General features: G+C 44.3%; 1 protein-coding gene across 1 annotated transcript in view; it reads right to left on the bottom strand.

Annotated features, from left to right (window-relative positions):
- Window positions 1-16446, bottom strand: part of TTPAL (alpha tocopherol transfer protein like) — a 49005-nt gene extending 32559 nt beyond the window's left edge. Inside the window, exon 1 of the mRNA XM_069243560.1 lies at window positions 16247-16446. The gene's annotated coding sequence lies outside the window, so the exon portion shown is untranslated. The remainder of the gene's footprint in view (window positions 1-16246) is intronic.
- Between the last annotated feature and the right edge of the window lie 4999 nt (window positions 16447-21445).

Consider the following 21445-nt stretch of genomic DNA (forward strand, 5'->3'; position numbering starts at 1 on the left):
CAAAGGGGGCAATATAATCTATGCAATTTCTGCCCCCCTTGGGGGCAGACTGGCCTATTTCATTTAGGCCCTTATGCCCCCAGGGAAAGCAGAAGCCATAAAGACGCCAGGGATTTTATTTTTTTCTTTCTTTTGTTTTTTGTGTTGAGGGTACACCCCGTGGCAAGGGTCGCCCGCCAAAGGGGACACAGCACTGTTGGGTAGTTCTGCCCCCTCCCCCCTTTAGGGGCAGAACAGCCTATTTTTTAGGCCCAAGGGGGGCAGAATCCACTTAGCGCCAGGGATCATGTGTGTGTGTGTGTGTTGGGGTGGCCCCTTTGGAAAGGGTCGCCCCCCAAAAGGGGCAATATATTCTGTGCCATTTCTGCCACCCTTTGGGGCAGATTGGCCTATTTTTTTAGGCCCATCTGCCCCGAAGGGGAGGGGGGGGGGGGCAGAGAACACTAGACACCAGGGAAAATTTATAAATGTTTGGTAGCGGGGTGTTTGTCAACTGGCAAAGTATTTGCGATTATAACAGTTTATTTCTCCTTTTTGTTTTACTGCAAAACGTTTGCTTCCTTTGCTGTGGCTTGTTGCGGTTTTGGCAGTGGTTCTGCTGCAGTTTGCGTGTTGCATGTTTTAGGTAAGTAAATAAATTTACTCCAAAGGAGTATTGTTGTCATGCATGAATGACATGTTTGTAGGTGGTGTACTAAATGCAGGCTTGTGTGCGGAATTGTCCTTAGATTTATGCACAATGATATTTGTGTTGTCTTATGTCTAATTTGCTTTTCTTTTTTCTTTTTTAGTGGGATATCACTGGTGATTGCTGTGGCTGTGCAGAGTAGTTGCTGGTGAGTCAAGCGAGCAGTATAGTTTTTGAGTTTATAACTCTTAGTGATGAAGCTACACTTTGTTTATTACTTATCTTACACAGTGCTGGTTGTTGGTGGTGCATTTGTCCAGTTACTTTTTACAGGATCATGGCTAGCCGTAGTATGACCGCTCAGCAGGTTGTTGGTGTGCTTTTTGAGTTGTCTTCTGACCATGATCATGGGACTGATTCTGCATCTGAGGCAGAGAAGGAAGTGCAAGATTCTGGAAGTACATTTCCTGTCAGAGAGGGATCATCTAATGATGAAGCCACTCTCAGTGCTGAAGAAGTGCCTGTTTTAGAGGAGGACACTGATGTGCCAATGGTGCAGCAGCCAGTGGCTGAAAGGCTTCCCATTGGAAAACTTGACACCTGTGTTGCACCAAAAATGGAGCAGCCACTGTTGCCTGCCTTTACTGGTTTCCCAGGGTGTAGAGTAAATACAGACAACATTTTGCCTGTCAACTTCTTTGAGTTGTTTATGGACGATGTATTTTTGGGAAGAGATTGTTGAGCAGACTAATTTGTATGCAGAGCAGTATTTGAGGGACAATGCTGCCAGACTTAGGCCACACTCTAGAGCTAGCTGGTGGATTCCCACAAATCTGGAAGATTTGAAAAAGTTCTTGATTTAACTTTTTTTGATGGGGCTGATAAGGAAGCCATCACTGTCTTCATATTGGTCTACTAGTCCCTTGATGGCAACTGCTATATTTCCTGCAATCATGAGTTGTAACCGGTTTGAGCTTCTTCTTCAGATGCTGCATTTTGTACATAATGCTTTAGCCTTGCCATAAGATCACCCTGATTCTGACCGTCTTTTTAAGATTAGACCTGTCCTTGATCATTTGGTAGATCGGTTATCAGAGATCTATGTTCCAGGTAAAAAATATCTGTAGATGAGTCTTTGGTCCTGTTCAAGGGACGTTTGGTTTTTAGGCAGTACATTCCTAGCAAGAGGGCATGGCATGGAATTAAATTGTATATGCTGTCTGAAATTAGTACAGGATATGTTTATAATTTCGGGGTCTACACTGGTAGGGATTCCAGTATTGACCCCCCCCCCCGGTTGTCCGTTCACTTTTGGAGTTAGTGAGAAATTGTGTGGGAACTTGGTAGACGACTGTTTAACAAAGGTCACCATTTATATAACTTCTACACTGGAGTTCATTTATTCAAGGAATTGTTCAGAGTGGACACTGTCGCTTGTGGCACAATCCACTCTAATCGGAAAGGCTATCCAAGAGAGCTTGTCTGTAAAAATAACTTGAGAAGGGACAGTGCAATGCCTTGCGGACTTATGAGCTGCTAGCTCTGAAATTTGTAGACAGGAGGGATGAGTACATGCTTACTACCATCCATGATGAGAGTACTTCACCTGTGGCTGTTTAGAGTCAAGTTGCTGAAGTGCGCAAACCTGTGTTCATTTTAGACTACAATAAGCACATGGGTGGTGTTGATAGAGCAGATCAGTGGTTGGAACCTTACACTGCTGCTCGTAAGGCTTATGTTTGGTATAAGAAATTAGCGGTTCACCTGTTCCACTTGGCAACTTTTAATGCTTTTGTTGTGTTCAAGGATAGTTCTCCAGAGTCAAGGATGACATTTGTGAAATTTCAGGAGTCTAGCATAGCGAGCCTTGTTGTGCTGGAACAGGCAAGAGTTCCTAGAGAAGCAGTGGTGGAGGATGTGGCTAGATTGAAAGATCGTCACTTTGCTGAGCACATTCCTCCCACGGCCAAAAAAGACTTTTCTGCTAAGTGATGTAGAGTCTGCGCTCGAAGAGGTATCAGGAAGGAGACTAGGATGTACTGCCCTGATTGTCATTCAAAGCCTGGGCTGTGTGTGGGTGGCTGTTTCAGGAGCTACCACACACAGACAAACTATTGGGAAATACCGTGAGCGTAAATTGCTGTTTTATATTTTCATATGTTCAGTTTGACGGTTGGCATTAATGTCATGTATTCAGTTAGAGCTTTTGTGTTTGTAATTTTGTACTTATTTATAATTAGTGGTTTCTTTGTTGTTTAAAAACAAAAAAAAGTGATGGGGTGTGCATGGACTGGCACTTGGCTGGTGGTGTGCGTGGGGTGGCACTTGGCTGGCGGTGTGCGTGGGGTGGCACTTGGCTGGCAGTGTGCGTAGGGTGGCACTTGGCTGGCGGTGTGCGTGGGGTTGCACTTGGCTAGCGGTGTGCGTGGGGTGGCACTTGGCTAGCGGTGTGCGTGGGGTGGCACTTGGCTAGCGGTGTGCGTGGGGTGGCACTTGGCTGGCGGTGTGCGTGGAGTGGCGCTTGGCTGGCGGTGTGCGTGGAGTGGCGCTTGGCTAGCTGTGTGCATGGAGTGGCGCTTGGCTGGCAGAGCCTTCCAAACGCCAGTCCACACACTCCCATTAGCTGGTGTGATTGCTGTATCAGGCATGTGGCGTATGAAAGTGATGGGCCCTTGAATGGCGCTGTCTGTTGATGGGAGTGTTGTAATGTGCTGGGCCCGCGGCTGGCGGCGTGAATGGTCTTGTGCATATCATGTATGAAAGGTGTGTGAATGGACTGTAAAACATTTGGTGCCTTGACGCAGCTTTACAGCTCACGACTCACGAGCTGTGAGTCATTGGTTCAGTTTTTTGGCCTTTCAGTTATTAACAGTGCATTACACTTTTGTGAAATCTCTTGTAAATAAAATTTGATCTACTGAACCATCACTCACCCTCGTGCCAAATCCAACCAGAATGTGTGGTAAAAATCACAAAACCTGCTCCACTGTAATCAGGCGTCGCAGCACACCCATGACACGCTAGGAGTCTCGGGTGGGACCCCAATGATGAAGCATGCCACCAACTTGGTTGGTGGGGGAGGGGTCTTTTTAACATAACCTAAGTGCATTTCTTTTCACAATTTTAGTGTTTGGAACATCACATAAGTACGTGGACACATCAAAATGATCTATTGCAAAACTACCTGTGTTTGGGGGGGGCACCTTTGTTTTGGTCCCGGGTGGTGGCCTTCATCTAGGGAAACCTACCAAACCCAGATATTTTTTTAAACTAGAAACCCCAAGGAGTCCAGGGAGGTATGGCTTGCCTGTATCCCCCAACATTTTCTCACCCAGACTCCTCTGCAAAGCTCAAAATGTATTTAAAAAACGCATATTTTACTTTTCTTTGTAGGATCACTGCTCCGGCACAAATGTCCTACCACCCAGCCTTCCCCTCAGTCACTCAAGTAAAATTATATCTCACTTGTGTGGGTCCTCAAAGCAGAGTCAGCCTAAAGATGTATAAAATAAAAATATGTGCTTATCAACTCATTGTGCTATCCCCTCAATCTCTACAGTTGTTTGACCTTTTTATGTTGCAGGCACCTGGGCCACCCACACAAGTGAGGTATCATTTTTATTGGGAGACTTGAGGGAACGCTGGGTGGAAGGAAATTTGTGGCTCCTCTCAGGTTCCAGAACTTTCTGTCACCGAAATGTGAGGAAAAAGTGTTTTTTTCAGCCAAATATTGAGGTTTGCAAAGGATTCTGGGTGAGAAAACACGGGGGAAATCAACCCAAGTCACATCTCCCTGGACTCCCTCGGTGTCTAGTTTTCAGAAATCTTTTGGTTTGGTAGGTTTCCCTATATGGCTGCTGAGCCCAGGACCAAAAACACAGGTGCCCCCCGTTCTCCCCCCACCCCCCACACAAAACAGTTGTGTATTTGATAGTTTTGATGTGTCCACATAGTGTTTTGGGGCATTTCCTCTCGCAGGCACTAGGCCTACCCACACAAGTGAGGTACCATTTTTATTGGGAGACTTGGGGGAACGCTGGCTGTAAGGACATTTTTGGCTCCTCTCAGATTCCAGAACTTTCTGTCGCCGAAATGTGAGGAAAAAGTGTTTTTTAGCCAAATTTTGGAGGTTTGCACAGGATTCTGGGTAACAGAACCTAGTGAGAGCCCTACAAGTCACCCCATTTTGGATTCCCCTAGGTGTCTACTTTTTAAAAAAATTAACAGGTTTGGTATGTTTCCCTAGGTGCCGGCTGAGCTAGAGGCCAAAATCCACAGCTAGGCACTGTGCAAAAAACAGCTCTGATTTCTTTGCAAAAATGTGATTGGCCAGGTTGTGCTTTGGGGCATTTCCTGTCGAGGGCACTAGGCCTAGCCACACAAGTGAGGTGCCATTTTTATCGGGAGACTTGGGGTAACACTGGGTGGAAGGAAATTTGTGGCTCCTCTCAGATTCCAGAACTTTCTGTCACCAAAATGTGAGGAAAAGGTGTTTTGTTTTTAGCCAACTTTTGAGGTCTGCACAGGATTCTGGATAACAGAACTTGGTGAGAGCCCCACAAGTCACCCCATCTTGGATTCCCCGAGGTGTCTAGTTTTAAAAAAGGCACAGGTTTGGTAGGTTTCCCTAGGTGCTGGCTGAGCTAGAGGCCAAAATCTACAGCTAGGGACTTTGCAAAAAACACATCAGATTTCAATATAAGAATGTGATGTGCCCATGTTGCGTTTCCTGTCCCGAGCATTAGGCCTACCCACGCAAGTCAGGTACCATTTTTATCAGGAGACTTGGGGCAACACAGCATAGCAAAAAAAGTGTTATTGCCCCTTGTCTTTGTCTTACATTTGGAAGGAAAAAATGTAGAGAATGTGTAAAAAAAGATGTCTATTTGAGAAATGCCCTGTAATTCACATGCTAGTATGGGCACCCCGGAATTCACAGATGTGCAAATAACCACTGCTTCACAACATCTTATCTTGTGCCCATTTTGAAAATACAAAGGTTTTTTTTTATACCTATTTTTCACTCTTTATATTTCAGCAAATGAATGGCTGTATACCCGGTACAGAATGAAAACCAATTGCAAGGTGCAGCTCATTTCTTGGCTCTGGGCACCTAAGGTTCTTGATGAACCTACAAGCCCTATATATCCCCGCAACCAGAAAACTCCAGCAGACGTAACGGTATATAGCTTTCTAAAATCTGACACCACAGGAAAAAGTTACAGTCTAAAATGTGGAGAAACATGGCTGTTTTTAATTTATTTTCAAAATGTCTTTATTTCAGCTGTTATTTTCTGTAGGAAAACCTTGTAGGATCTACACTGGTAGCGCCCCTTCACTGAATTCCGAAGATGATCATATATAAAGAAATCATTAGGATTAGCATTGCCACAAAAGCAAAACTGGTCCAAGGAAAAAAGGTGCCAATGAAGTATAGGTGACCATCTCCAGAAGAGTTATCTTCGACAAGGTCTTCTGCACTGTACGTTTGAGTATTTGAACAGTTTAAAGGGCCAGGGAGTGTAGGCAGGATCCACCAGCTTTACAACATAGTGATCTCTAGTCCTAACTGGTGCACGCAACAGTGAGAATTTCCTTCGTGGTTGGGCGGAGGCCACACAGCAGGAGATATGCCAGTGGGATCCCATCCATCTGGGATTGTCCTAGGACAAGGTAGGTAATGCGTGCATTGTGGTGATACTAAAATTTGCAAAGTGTCACTTCCCCACTAAATAACAGATTTCAGGGTCTGGTATCTCAAACACCCCATGTTTGTTTGGTAGGACTAACACGTCACAAGTGATCCGCTGTAGTGTGTTTGTCCACAGCAGCTTCATTACGAGAGACTGTAGCATAATTTTAAAAAACTGCTTATTAAGGGGTATAGGAATATTTGCAAACAGATATAATAATTTGGTGAGAATGACTATTTTAATTACAGCTGTTCTGCACGATAGAAAGAGGGAAATCTGTTCCAGCTGCGTGTGTAGGATAATACCGAGACATTTAATAGAGCCAGTAACAAAAGCTAACAGGGCTTGCTAAGGAGACTGGTGTGGTATTATTGGTGTTGAGAAAGGGGCCCGATTTAGACCAGTTAACAGAGATCTTGGAGTAGGAGCCAAATCGGACCTTCTCATGGATCGACAGGACAAGGTTAGTTTCCAGATTTTTAAATCAGGAGCATATTGTCTGCATGCAAGGAAAACAAGAGACTCCCACACTGGAAAGTAAGGCCACTATGAATATGTTTGTCTTGTTCCTGGTGAATGAGTCCAATATAAGTCGCATAGGGGATAGGGTGTCAGTCCTGCAGCATACCATGTGCCACTGTAGACGGATCGGATGTAAGGCAGTTTGCAGAAACACAAGCAACTAGGTGAGTTTATAAGTGTTGGATGAGAGTAAAAATATTATTAGGTATACCATAATGGCAGAGAGTCTGTATTAGAAGAGGCCACTCGAAGGAGTCAAATGCCCCCATGGAATTGAGCAGAGAAGCAACAGCCTTTATCTCATATTTAATCTGATTAAGCACTGCAAATAGAGTGTGTAGGTTTAATGCAGTTGATCAGTGAGAGACAAATCCAGAGTGCATAGAGGCGAGTAATATGGATAGTCTACTGGAATGGATTTTAGCAAGAATTCTGTTATAATAATTGATTAACAAAGAGAACCTATAAAAGGCACCTGTAACACAAACTTTCCCAGGTTTAGGGGAGAGAGAAATAAGTGCTTCCTGCATCAAGGGGCGGCAATTCTCCAACTTGCAGCGCATCCGCTGTGATGAGGAGAGGGGCAAGGATATGCTTAAACGCTTTATAAAAATCTGTGGTAAGTCCATCTTTGTCTGACCTTTTGAGCCAGACAGAGAATCAATGCCAATTATGACCTCTTCAAGATATATGGGTTGACCCAGAAAATGTCAATGTGGCCATCTTAAAGCCACATAATTTACTTAGGTAGTATGTTCAGATTGGGGCCTGACAACTGCTGTGGCACAGAGTTGGGAGTGATAGTGTCCCAATTGAGAAATAATTATTTTATGTTCAGTGAATATTATTTCACCCCAGTCTTCAAGACTGTCACCATGTGATTGAGTTCTTTCATGCCTTTGGAGCCAGGCCACTGTCTTATCAATCCTTTCCCCCCGCCTAGCTAAACCGTACTTCTGAGGTGGTGTACTTCTCTGTCGGTTAAATATCAGAATGCTGCAAAAGCCGGTTATGCTCTCACAGCTGAGGCCTGGGGGAGTATCATTGAGTCAGTCCTCAAAGGCATGCGAGTCTGACTCTAAGCAGGTGAGTTGCTCCCATATGTCCCTCTGCACTCTAGGTTGCTTCAATAGGACTTGACCCAAGATATAGCCTTTAAAGGCCTCCCAAGATATGGTAAATTTAGAAACCAACCCAAAATGGATCTGAAAGTACTCAAGTGAGGAAGATGGAAAATGCCAGCATGTATTGTGATATTGGGAACAGTGAAGTGATCAGACAAACAGAATCGGCGAGTGGGCTGAGAGTGTGCATGGTAAATATCTAACTTCCAGAACCAAGGAGGCAAGCCAATAGTCAAGACGAGAAAATGAGTTCAACGGTGTGGAGTAAAAACTGAAATCTTTTTCAGGCTAATGGGGTTTCCGCTACAGATCTGAGAACCCAAAGAGATTAATAAAATCAAGCATGGATCCGTAAAATATGCATATGTTGGGATCTTTGAGGCCTGAAGAGTTCATTGTTGGATCGAATGCTAGATTAAAGTTGCCCTACACCCATATACTGCAACAAGCTGTAAACTCTGTAGTCTAATAAATATATCCTGAAGGAACTGGGGTCGTCAGTATTTGGTGCATAGGCATTAACCAACGCTACAGGAGTGTCATTGAGAGTGCCCCTAAGATAAGAAATCTAGCTTCATCATCTTAATGTAGCTGACACAGCTTAAAGGGGACATAGGAGTGAATCAAGATGCATACTACCTTAGAATAGGAGTTATAGCAGGAGAAATAGCAACCGGGGACCATTTGGAAGCAAAGGATTAAGGATGTTTAGGCACAGAAAGCGTTTTTTGCAGGAAAGCAATATCAACACCAAGGTGATCCAGGTACTGCAGTACCCTAGCGGTTTTACATCCATCATTGAGGCCTTGGACATTCCATATCAGCCATTTAAAGCTGTGCCTAAGGGTGGTCATGGGGAAGGGCCAAAGATACTGAATGACCAGGGGAAAGTGTGTAGTTGCCAGCCAAAAAGCCAGACTATGAGTTTGATCCAACTCCAACAAGAATGCCACATAAACATACAACAATCCATTCCCATAAACCTCCTGCACTGTAAACCCCACCATCCAGTGCTGGATCCCCAAATGGAAGTTCTCGTAGAGAATTCAAATGTAAAAAATGGAATACAAACCAAGAAGTGTGACATTGTTCCTAGGAGAGACAAGAAAGAAAGTCATAATATAACAGGGGTGTGTGCATAAGATACTGCCCCCAACAAATCCCCATTCAGCACCAATAGTTCTGAGGAGAGAAGTAGTTTGGGGAGAAAGAACATCATGATTGTCTCATCTCAGCCTGATGGGCTTATGTAGAGATACAATAGAAACTGATTCGTAATGAGGATATTAGAGGCTAGAAGGTCCACAAGAGTGTCAGATCGCGTCTGATTGGAGCGACTCCTGCCGGCCGTCTGGGTTCACTGGTACAGACCTCTGGTAGGAACCCACTGGCAGAATTTCAGGGCCCAGGAGTTGTTGAAAGAAATGGACCTTGCCATAGAATTCCATCCTCAACCTTGCAGAGTACAACATTGCATATTTCATGCCTTGGTCAAGAAACCAATGTTCTGTAAGAACCCAAGAAACCATGTATGTCAGGGCTCCTAAACAGCTGCTGAGAGTCTGGGAAGATGAAGATCGATGAAACCTGATAATGGAGTGGGCCCTTATGTTGGGCCAGTTGGAGAACAGTGTCACAGTCCTGAAAACTGACCAGCCTGCCCATAATGGGCCTCAGGAGAGCCCCAGGGAAGGGGTGAGGAGCAAGCAACCTGTGCATCTTCTTCGCCACGAATGCACCTGAATAGTTCTGGAAGTCAAAATGTGATACATACTGGGGATTCAACATAGAGTGCCATACGACCAGTGTTGGTGGATTCAGCAATACCCATAATGCAGATATTGTTGCGCTAAGAGAGTCCTATGTCATCATTTTTCATATTGATGGTCAAAACATGCTGTTCCCATCTGGCTACTCTCAAGGTCCAATTTCCACTGTTCCGCACCATCAATCTGTGCAGCTTCCCTGTCCATGCGCTCTGTAAGGTGAGCAGTTATGGATTTGATCTTGGTATTTATGGATTACAAACCAGAGCAAAGTTCAAGAAGAATAGTTGTTGTAGAATCAGGGGCTGCATTTGCCCCTTGTAGCCTGTAAGGGGTCAGCGATATTGGTGGGGGAGTCCCTGTGGTGAGGAGTTCTCTTAGACTCAAAGAGGAGCTTCCCATGTCATGGATTTCCCTTGCCCACTGTAATTATAAGGCAGTGCTTCAGGAATGGAGGTCGGCAGCTAAGAACCCCCAAAAAAAGTACAGTCACCCCAATGTGGATAGTCGGTACAGGGACAAACCCAATACCATACAGCTAGGGCCCAGTTCTAAGAAGAGGGGAGGTCAAGCGCACCAGTAATTCAGTAATTAGAAGGCATCGTCAGATCTGGATATAAACCGATGAGACAGAGAGGAGGTCAAGAGGTGCAGGAGAGGTATGTGACACTATGTCAGCCCCAGCAGAGCTCCTCCTATCCTCTTGTAGGAGGAAAGATACTGGATGAATGTTGAGTTATCTCCTCTGAAGCATCTGACAGGGACCGCAAGCTCAGGTCACCAGGCCACTCAGTCTGCTCTGCAGGACACCTAGAGGGTGTCTTTCCACTAACTCCAGTCACTCCAGTAGGGCCAGGATCTCCCTGTCTTTTAAGTAGGAAATCTGTGTGGTGGCATAAAGGGGCCCCTGTGTATCAGATTTGTGGTAATGCCTTCCCAAGCTGTTGCTCCTGTCAAGGCTGCAGGCCCCCAGACAGTGGAAGCAAGTCAACTCTGCGTTATCCGACATGGCAGGTGCACTCTTGGAGCTTCGGTGGATACCCCTTCATGAAAGAATTTCAGGTATTGCATTTTTAAGACACACACTCTTGCCCATCTGTGCAAGATGCCCACTGTGCTCCAGTGGCAATGCCCTCATAAAATAATTTTAGACACACTAAGTTAACGGGGTTTTGATACATATCTGTATTTAACTGGTGTTTTAACCCCATGCAACAGCAATGAACTGACAGCAAAAATATCTACAATCCAAGAATGTAAAATATGCATAGTTTTAATTTTTTCATTCTACCTCTTAAGTAGGCAATCCATCAGGCTGAGAATCTACTAGGAAAGGGGCACATTAGGAAACAAAAGAAAGTTTAGGGAGGTTGCAGAGCTAAGGCTGCTACTATTTTGTATCTTGGAAAATTATAGGAAACCATGTCAAAATGCATGGCAAGAATATATGAAATGTCTGTGCAAAAATGTAGGCATTTTGGACAATTATTAAAACTGAACTTAAAAACAAGCTTTTGCAATGCAATGGAAATAAAAAGTAAAACAGTTGACATAAGCAAGCCAATTCAAAATGCCCCCGTGAGCGTGAAGGAGACACACAAAAGTAAAAAGAAGTTTACTTGCAGCCAAAGTTATCAGCAAACGTGCAATTATCCATGTAACAGGGCCGGTCCCCAAGGCGGTAACAAAACTGCTATTAGGGGGGACAAATGTAAAGCAGTTACCAACTAAAAGAAAGGATTTTTGAAAGTCCAGCCCATGAACATGTGATAGTGATGGGCGTGCGGTGGGTGTGGTTAAAAACCCAGATACATACCAACATGTTGGAAAAGCAGCACTTGCACGTAGCTATGCTCGAACTAATGAGCCATTTCCCATCATTTAATCAAACCTTCTCAGAGTGCGACAATCAATATAACAAAACTCATGAGAATCGGACTCAAAACAGCAATAAGCTATAAGAATATTTTATGAGAATCCCCATAACCAACTGTAAAGTGAACGTACAATCCAATAGACTACTCTTATGTAAATCCTGCAAAAATACCCCAGATCTTGTCCTACTGCCTGTACATAAACATGCTATGTGCACAGGACACAAGTCGGGGTACACGAAGGTAGACAGCATCCACCCTTTATTTTCACAAGGTGGACGCCATCTACCCTGCCAAGAAGTTGGGCTCCACAGAAATGAACTTATCCTAGTGTAATTTTCACACACTGGGACACATTCAGTAGAGCCACCTGCACGTTGTCTACTTTCCTTCTGAGCAGCAATGTGCAGAAGGTGAAGAGGGCTCTGTTATTTGAAATTCTAGCTGGGTCCCAAACTAGGTCCAAATTTAAGGGATCATCGGGCCTCTTTTTGTGAAGAATCCTTGACTTGGTGCTACTTGGAGCCTCATACCATGATACCAATACAATGGAGGGGAAACAAAGGCACACATCTCGTTATATCCTCACAAGTACTTAAGAGATTCATGGTTTGAGTTTATTCAGTCTCTGTATATAAGAAATGTACATGCACTGTAAGAATGTCACATGTGTTGATCTATCCCAGTATCTATACAAATAATGTAAATGGCAAAAATGTGTTTTATTTCTTAATAGCACTACTCATCCCAGTGCAGGATGTTAGAGCACTTTACATCACATGTACACATTTTACATTGGCAATACGTCATGTGTGTGTAAATCAATGTACAGGTTGAATTACATAAGCCAGTAAGGGTTGCAGGGTGTAGGAGTTGCATGTCCTTCATAGTTCACTGTGCTATATTAGAAGGATTACAATGTATGAATTGCAAGTAACAAAAGGATATGTGTTAAAAGCTAACCCAACCCACTTACCTATTCACATAAAATAAAAATCTGTCTTCTGCATGTTACATGATGTGCTTTCCAGGAGACACATTAACCCTCTATACTACTCTGACTCAAAACTGTGACTAGGCCAACACAAATCTGACCAGCAAATCTGTCAACCTCTAGCGTTATCTCACTATTAGCAATATTCCGAGGTTTACAGTGCACACAAAGATCTCTGTAGCAGGAGCCTTAATCCCAGTAGACATTTAAAAATGCAGAATTTGTAACCAGTCTCTGAAGAACAGATTTAATACCATGTTTCTCCTTGTTGCCAATTTCTTTGTGGCAGAATTTTTAACAAATAAATGTATGAAGCCCAGGTTTTGTGTTGTGGTTGCATCACTTTTGGAGTAAACCGGATGCAAAATTTAATTAGTTAAATCTCATGATGTGCTTAAATGTACTCATAACACCCGTTAAACATGTGTAAGGTCTTAAGATCTGATGCCACCTCCCGTGACGTCACTTCTTGTGAGGTCGTGGGGTCACGTGCTATAATGTCACTTGCATACTGCCTAACCTGGTTAGTGCCCCCACTTTTTTTTTTTTAGACTTGTGCCCTGTCCGTAAGTCGATTTGGCCACTAGTTTAATTTTATTTGTATATGCACGCTGCAGTGACAACTCTCCCCTATCTTGCTACCTAAATCAAACCTTTCCATACTCCAGCATGTAATAAGCACATGATCAGGACTTCCAAGTGAGTATATTTATTTTCAGTGTCAGACTGGGAAGGGGTGCAGTCTGGAACTCGGCGATGGGCCAGGGCTTCAGAGTCACATGTGGGCCGGTTTTATTAGGGCCTCAGTTAACCAGCCCACAGAGCCTGATAGTCTTGCCGGTCCTGTGCCAGGCCACTGTAATGTGAAAATATCTCGGCCACGTCATTCCCCCACCCAAACCAGGGTGGGGGCCAGGTGATAAAAATGACCCTTGGTCCAATTTCACCTCTGAGTACCCCACCATGTGTCTGCCCCAGCCCAGCGGCAATTTTTCCCCTGATGCCTCCCCCCTCGGCCACCACATTTTGGCCATGGTGAGCAGGGAATATGCAGAGGCCTTGCTGGGGGCAAGATGCTGTCACCTGGGCCCCAGTGTTTTTTGATCCCTGGAGGGGGTGTGCGCTTGCACAGGTCTGACTGTGGCACCTATCCCAGAGGGAAAAATTGAGGCTGGAAAGTACTTTTGAGTCTCAGCATATTGTGATTGTGGGCAAATGAACCAATTTCCACAGGCCTAAATAAAAATGAGTTTGATCTTGTGCACTGTAACCAGTGCTCATGTAAATCACTCCAATGCCTTTGGGCTGAGTTCACCCTATATAAAACTACATAAACAAAAAATAAATCACCAGATTCTGCAGAGCCCTAAGCCATGATAAATCATGAGAACACTACATAACAACACCCATATTCCTTTTTAAAATTGCTTTTCTGCCTTTGTCTAGGGTCTCACATTTGAAAAGACATTTTAATGTACTTTTGCATTACGTTTGCTTTTAAAGTATGTAATGACCGGAGCTAAAAATATTGGCTTTGGGTGATTTTCTTCATTTTCGTACCAGCTAAGACATTAAAATACTGGTTATGCTGGGGGAAAAAATAAGGCCAGGTCGGCACCTTAGAGAGATATGTAGTTGCGGCCATTTAATTTCATCTCACCGGCCTGGCCAAACTGAAACTGCAGTGCTTCTAGTTTTTACCAACTACCTAATCTATAAGCTTTCAAATGTTTAATTTAACAACTTTTCTCTAAAAATTAGTCCAGTGACACTAAGCAAAAAGCGATCAATGAAAAGGAGGATCCGGGAACGTGGACCACTTTTTTTGGGAGAGTTTGGTCCTAACTGTGATCCCAATCCGATGATTACAGGAATTTGTGTCTGCTAGTGTCACTATAATTGTCCTTTGAAAAAGAGCACCATGCTCTGTGTCCTTAGAATGGTGTCAAATATGAACAAGATAATTGAAGAGGCGAGGCAGTCTCCAATGCAGTTCCAAAAATTCTTGAACTTTAATATTCGTGTCCAAATGCAATCCTTTCAGTTACTCCACAACATAGCCATGAGTCATAGTCTTGATACTCCTTGTTTCAATCAAACGCCACAGCCAACACGTGTTTCGTCCAGGGGAAACCCCATCGACTTCATCAGGGCTGTAAGGCAAATCCGCTGCAAGTCACAATACTTAAGAAAGTATAAACATGAATCCTCATTTAATATAGGAGTTATTGAAGGCGCTCCTCTCCAAAATCACCTCCCCAATCTGGGAAAGAATATCGAACATGCTCTCGTTAGACCAACATTCACATTGTTCGCGGGTACTCTTTCCCAGATTGGGGGAGGTGATTTATACCTTCTTAAGTATTGTGACTTGTGGCGGATTTGCCTTACAGCTTACTAAAGTTCAAGAATTTTTGGAACTGCATTGGAGACTGTCTCGCCACTTCAGTTATCTTGTTCATATTTAACACCATTTTAAGGACACAGAGCACGGAGCTCTTTTTCAAAGGACAATTATAGTGACACTAGCAGACACGAATTCCTTTAATCATTGTTATATATGTGTTCACTTAACGAGTGCCTCTTATCTGTCTATTAACTATTATCTGTTTGGCTAGCCACACAGTTGGGGATCAGGGGTGTGGTCCCCTAAGAGTGCACTGAGTGATAATTCACATCAAGAATCTATACTCACCTCTTTGCCTTGAGCGCCATTCTTTCCCTTAAACAACACCCATTCAGATTGGAAATGTGATCCCAATCCGACCCTGTTTATTTTATACAAATTCATGAGCGGACGAGACAACCTCTCCCAACATTGCTAGTCACAGATGCCCCTTCCAACCTTCTCCCTTGAATCCCTTCCAACATTCTAAACCACAGTCCCCCACCCACCCCCCCGTATGTTCTAGGCCCACATTCTATGTTCTATCAAGAACACAACATAGCATAACCTTCAATTCACATTTGGCTGGTGTTGCTCCTTGGCTCATATTCACCCTCTGACATACAAATTGACTACTGACCCTTCCACAGGGTCACCCTTTTGTGACACCACCCTTCAAAATATGTTTTCTCTCCAGCCACTTTAATGAGATCACCCCGTTATACGTCTGACATCACAGTCACTGTAGACATCAGGATGACAAGTAAGATTCATGTTGTCTTCTCGCTGCTTAGTATTCTGAAGTACAATGCTAACCTTTCCAAATACTCTAGGGCTTACAGTCGGATTGTCGTTTACTGAACCACCTGGAACGAACACCTGCGCCGTGGCTGACAGGAGTGCTTTGTACAGGGCCTCCAATAATTCAATAAACTGTGCCATCGCTACATGGGGCTTAATAGCACCCGATATTACCTCCCCCAACTGAAGAACATCTTCCCTGACCCTCAGAATCGCATGTCCGTCCACAAAGCAGTGATAACCTGGCCTGATGCGAGAGTGAATTTGGAAGTCGTGCAGATACCCTCCTTCTACCACCTGTCCTAACATCCGCAACGGTAGCCAACCCTCGCCCTAGCATCATGTAAGCAACATGTTTGATTATGGATAACTGGTCATCAGCATACATTGCAGTATTCCCGCCACATTCATGCTAACACTCCCAAATGACGCCAGAGGCCACCGAGACAGGGTCTTACCTCCCGCCACCCAACAGAGGACCTTAAAATCCGATTGCCTGTTTTGCGTCGACACAATGATTGAAGGCAATTTGAGGCAATAGGGTGGCTGTACTGCTCTGTTAATTCGGCGATTGGCTAGCAGAAAATGACCCGCCTCCTCTGTAAATGCGGAAGAAATCGCCACTGCCGTGTAGGAAGATACCTTTCTGGTCCGGAAGTGATCGTTTAAAGCACGACACAACCGTTTCAGTCACGTCACGATGATGTTTTTAGGGTGACCTATATATACTTAACTGTCACTGGTGTTCGGTGGCGCACTTACTCTGTTAAACAGGGACTTTGCTAAAAGGGAAAAAGCGGGTATTTACCGGAGCAGGGGCAGCGATGTCCAGTAGAGTGCTACACGATGAGTCAGGCTCATGTTGCTTGGGGATTATCAGACAAGGCATATGTCCCAGTTTCATGAGCTGATGTATCACGGTGATGTGAAAATACCAGCTATTTTAACATACCTTCAACCCAATTTCTTTTGGCCTGTGTCACCGGTTTTTTAATTAGTATATATAAACATAACGCGCTACATGTTTCCATAAACTTCAGTTAGGCGTCGTACTTGCAAACGCGTCACCCTCGAAAGTGTTTTTTTCTTCGTCCTCTTTGATGGAGTTGCCACTATGTCTTCAATGTTTATGAGAGAGTGTTAATCTTCTAAATGACACAAAATAACAATTTTTAACCTCTTAGCTGCTGGGCCTCCCCTCCCCTCAGTGCCGAGCCCTTTTTTGGCTATTTGGGGTAGTTCGCGCTTAGACCTTCATAACTTTTTGTCCACATAAGCTATCCAGTTTGTGGTTTCCCCTGGAGGAGACCAAGAAATTAGCCAAAATACAGCAAATAATGTGTTTTTTTCAAAAAATGGAAAAAGGGCTGCAGAAGAAGGTTTCTGTTTTTTTTTCTCCTGAAAATGGCATCCACAAAGGGTGTGCGGTGCTAAAATCACCAGCTTCCAGGAACAGGCAGACTTGAATCGGAAAACCACATTTTTCAACACAATTTTGGCATTTTACTGAGACATACCCCATTTTTAGTATTTTTTGTGCTTTCAGCCTCCTTCCAGTTAGTGACAGAAATGGGTGTGAAACCAATGCCGGATCCCGCAAAGCTAAATATTTGTGAAAAATAAAATTCTGAATTCAGCAAGGGGTCATTTGTGTAGATCCTAAAAGGCTTTCCTACAGAAAATAACAGCTGAAATAAAAAAATATTGACATTGAGGTGAAGAAATCAGCCATTTTTCTCCATATTTTACTCCGTAACTTTTTCCTGCGATGTCAGATTTTTGAAAGCAATATACTGTAACGTCTGCTGGCCTCTTCTGGTTGTGGGGATATATAGGGCTTGTAGGTTCAGCAAGAACCCTAAGTACCCAGAGCCAATAAATGAGCTGCACCTTGCAATAGGTTTTCATTCTATACGGGTATACAGAAATTCATTTGCTGCAATATAAAGAGTGAAAAATAGGTATCTAGAAAACCTTTGTATTTCCAAAATGGGCACAAGATAAGGTGTTGAGAAGCAGTGGTTATTTGCACATCTGTGAATTCCGGGGTGCCCATACTAGCATGTGAATTACAGGGCATTTCTCAAATAGACGTATTTCTTTTACACACTATTTTACATTTGGAAGGAAAAAATGTAGAGAAAGACAAGGGTCAATAATACTTGTTTTGCTATTCTGTGTTCCCCCAAGTCTTCCGATAAAAATTCTACCTCACTTGTGTGGGTAGGCCTAGTGCCCGCGACAGGAAATGCCCTAAAACACAACGTGGACACATCACATTTTCCCAAAGAAAACAGAGTTGTTTTTTGCAAAGTGCCTAGCTGTGGATTTTAGCCTCTAGCTTAGCCGCCACCTGAGGAAACCAACCAAAACCTGTGCATTTTTGAAAACTAGACACCTAGGGGAATCCAAGATGGGGTGACTTGTGGGGCTCTCACCAGGTTCTGTTACCCAGAATCCTTTGCAAACCGTAATGAAATGCAAGGCAAATGTGTTTGTTAAGCACATTTTATGATTTCAAGGGGATTCTGGGTGAATGAAAACTAGTGAGAGCCACGCAAGTCCTGCACCCTTGGACTCCCCTGGTACTAGTTTGTTAAAGTTAACCACTCACGCTGGTTGGTTTTAGCACCTCCAGAAATTATGGTTTCATAGCATGAATACTTATCAAAGTATCTGAATATTGAAACCAAGCCTTCTGAAGGTGGGCCATAAAGCCGCATCCAGGCACCAACCTGTTTATAGTCCATTCACATGCCATTCACGCACAACAAACAACCATTTCATACCGCCGGCCATAGGCCCAATCCAACCAATCACAGCACTCATTAACCTACTACTGCCAGACATGGACCCATCACATTCACACGCCACAGAAAGGAATACGTTTGACTACATTTTACCACCTGTCAAGTAACCGCCTCCTTCTTCCTTAACATTACCAAATGCATGTGTAACGAACCTTTACTAATGACTCCCATGACAGCCACCTGAGGCTAAGGAAGACAGGTTTTTCATTGCTGTGACTGTAATGCACTTATACAGCAAACTGAACATCTACTAAGTTCTGATGGAGGATGAACACGAAAAGCAGGTCAAACACTGACCTATACATGTCATTGTCCTTCAGTGCTGGGATGGCACCGATGGGTTTGAATCCATAGGTGTAGATGATGTACATCTGTACTACCTTTACAATCTGCCTTCTACCTGTGCAATATCACACCTTCCATAAGCTTTCCTTACCCATTTATGTCTCTGTTCTCATCAGAGTCCTGACTAATCCTGTATACTTGCCAAGTGAACCTATACTAGTTTTTGGATGCAAGTTGGGGGGGTCCAAGTATGCCTTGGGAGGCCTATTCCTCAAAATGAGCGAGCATATTTACTATTGAAACTCAGGCAGACATGCTGGTGAAGAAAGGGTACTCCGTGACAATGTGGCATATGTTCTGTCCACTAGTATATGCTGTAGGGGGAATATAATGCACATTAATTGAACAGAACACCTACCACGTTCTGACGGTGGATTTAGGTCTCAAGTAGGCCATAAGGAAGTCCAAGATGAAGTAGATGAAGTAAAATTCTGTGGCTCCTTGCATAACGAAGCAGTGGCCCATGGACGTTCGGTATCCATGCACTGCCACTGAAAGGATTACCCACCGGCAGCTCAACCTCAGTCGATTTCCCAGAACTTTGCTTTAGTATGATACAACGTAAGGCAAGTAGGGATACAGAGGCCTGGTTGTGATGGACACTGGGGACAGTAATACCGACTCTCCTGCCGCTTTCCATGCTTCAAGCACACTTTACAACGACGACATGGACGATCCTTTTTCAGTGTTTTAGGAATGCGATCAGCAAAGTGTCGCTCCTGCAGCCTTGCCACATCCTCCAGAACATATGAGGTGGAGGCTGCTGCTGCTTCTGTAACAGCAGTGAGGCTTTCAATTACAGACAACTGGAAATCAAGGAAAGTCATGAGTCTTCCTGTGGTTGTCTGACGGTAAACAACATACGCATTGTATGTTGCCTTCTGGATCAGGTGGGTAAAAAGTTTCCTGTACCAAGTGTGAGTTTTACGACACACATTGTATGATTGAAGAACCTGGTCGTTCTTGTCCACTCCGCCAATGTACTTATTATAATCAAGTATACAGATGGGCTTGTGGACTTGGCCCATCAGACCCCAAACCGTGATGGGGGAAGTGCTCTCATCATGAATTGTAGTGAGCACGTATACATCACGCTTATACAAGAACTTGACTGCCAGCAGTTCGTTGGAACGCAATGCAGTACTCTGGGATTTCTGGAGTTTCTTGCAAACAAGCTCCTGCAGGAATCCTTTGTGGTTACAACAAACTGTACCGCAGGCCACAGTGCCAGCTTTGTAGAGCTCACTGAACAGCTCTACTCCTGTATAGAAATTGTCCACATAAAGGTTATAACCTTTGTGAAGAAGTGGCTGGACAAGTTCCCATACAATCTTACCTGCGACCTCTAAGGCGGGAGGGCAACCTACAGGGTTTAGCATAGAATCCTTCCCTGTATGCACTCTCAAGCTGTACACATAGTCAGAAGAGTGCTCACACAGCATGTGCAGCTTTATGCCATAGCAAGCTCTTTTGCTCGCAATGTACTGTCTGAAAAGCAGCCGTCCTTTGTACAGGATCAAGGACTCATCGACTGCCATATTCTTTCCAGGAGTATAGATCTCTGGAAACCTAGCAGACAAATGTTCCACGACAGGCCGAATTTTGAACAACCTGTCATGGTCTGGATGGTCCCGGGGCAATGCAGCAGAAATGTAATTGAAATGCAGCATGCGCTGCAGTAGCAAAAAAACGTTCTCTGCTCATGTATGGTGCGAAGATAGGGGTTACCCAAACCGTTCGTCGGCCTGCAAGGTGGGTTTCTGCACTAACCCCATTTTGAGCGTAAGGCCCCAAAATATCTTCAACTCCGTCAGCGAAGTGGGAGTCCACAGGCATGCCCTAGAACGGGGCCCTAGAGTGCCTCCACGCTCCCTCAGAAATTGGTCTGCACGCAAATTTGTTTGTTGCACAATTTCCTGAAGGAAGTCAACATCCAAAAATAGATGGATGTAGTCGACTGGCAAAAAGTTAGCAGTATCGCTGCGATCCATGGCCAGGAAACAGTGCATGAAGGTATCGATGGAAAGGGGAGACTCTCCTCTTTCCATCAATGCCTCCCTGGCATCTGGGGTGGCTGTTTTGGCCTTTTTTTCCCCACCGGAGTAGGGAGAGGACGCTTAGCTGCTCCTCTGCTACTCCGGTGGGGAAAAATGTGACGTCAGTGCGCCTAGTGGCGCACTGACATCACAGAGGGGTGGGAGGGGGCGGGGGGAGACGTGGAAGTTGTTCCGCATCTCCCAGACAGAAAAAAAAAACCAAATCCTCCAGTGCATTGCACCAGAGGATTTTTTAACCCCCTCCCTGGTGTCGCCCAGTGATCGTGACCCGCACCAGGGAGGTAGTGTGGGCGTCGGCCAGTGGCCGATGCCCGCACTAAACGGGTTAATGAAACGGGTAGCAATTTTTTAAATCAGCAGCTCTCTCAGGGTAAATAAAAGCTTCATGCGGTTGTTTTTTAAAGGGTTAGCTGTTTGATATTCGTCCCTTTGTTTCCTGCTGGAG

The sequence above is a fragment of the Pleurodeles waltl genome, chromosome 7, assembly GCF_031143425.1.
Source record: "Pleurodeles waltl isolate 20211129_DDA chromosome 7, aPleWal1.hap1.20221129, whole genome shotgun sequence".
In the NCBI taxonomy this organism is placed as follows: domain Eukaryota; kingdom Metazoa; phylum Chordata; class Amphibia; order Caudata; family Salamandridae; genus Pleurodeles; species Pleurodeles waltl.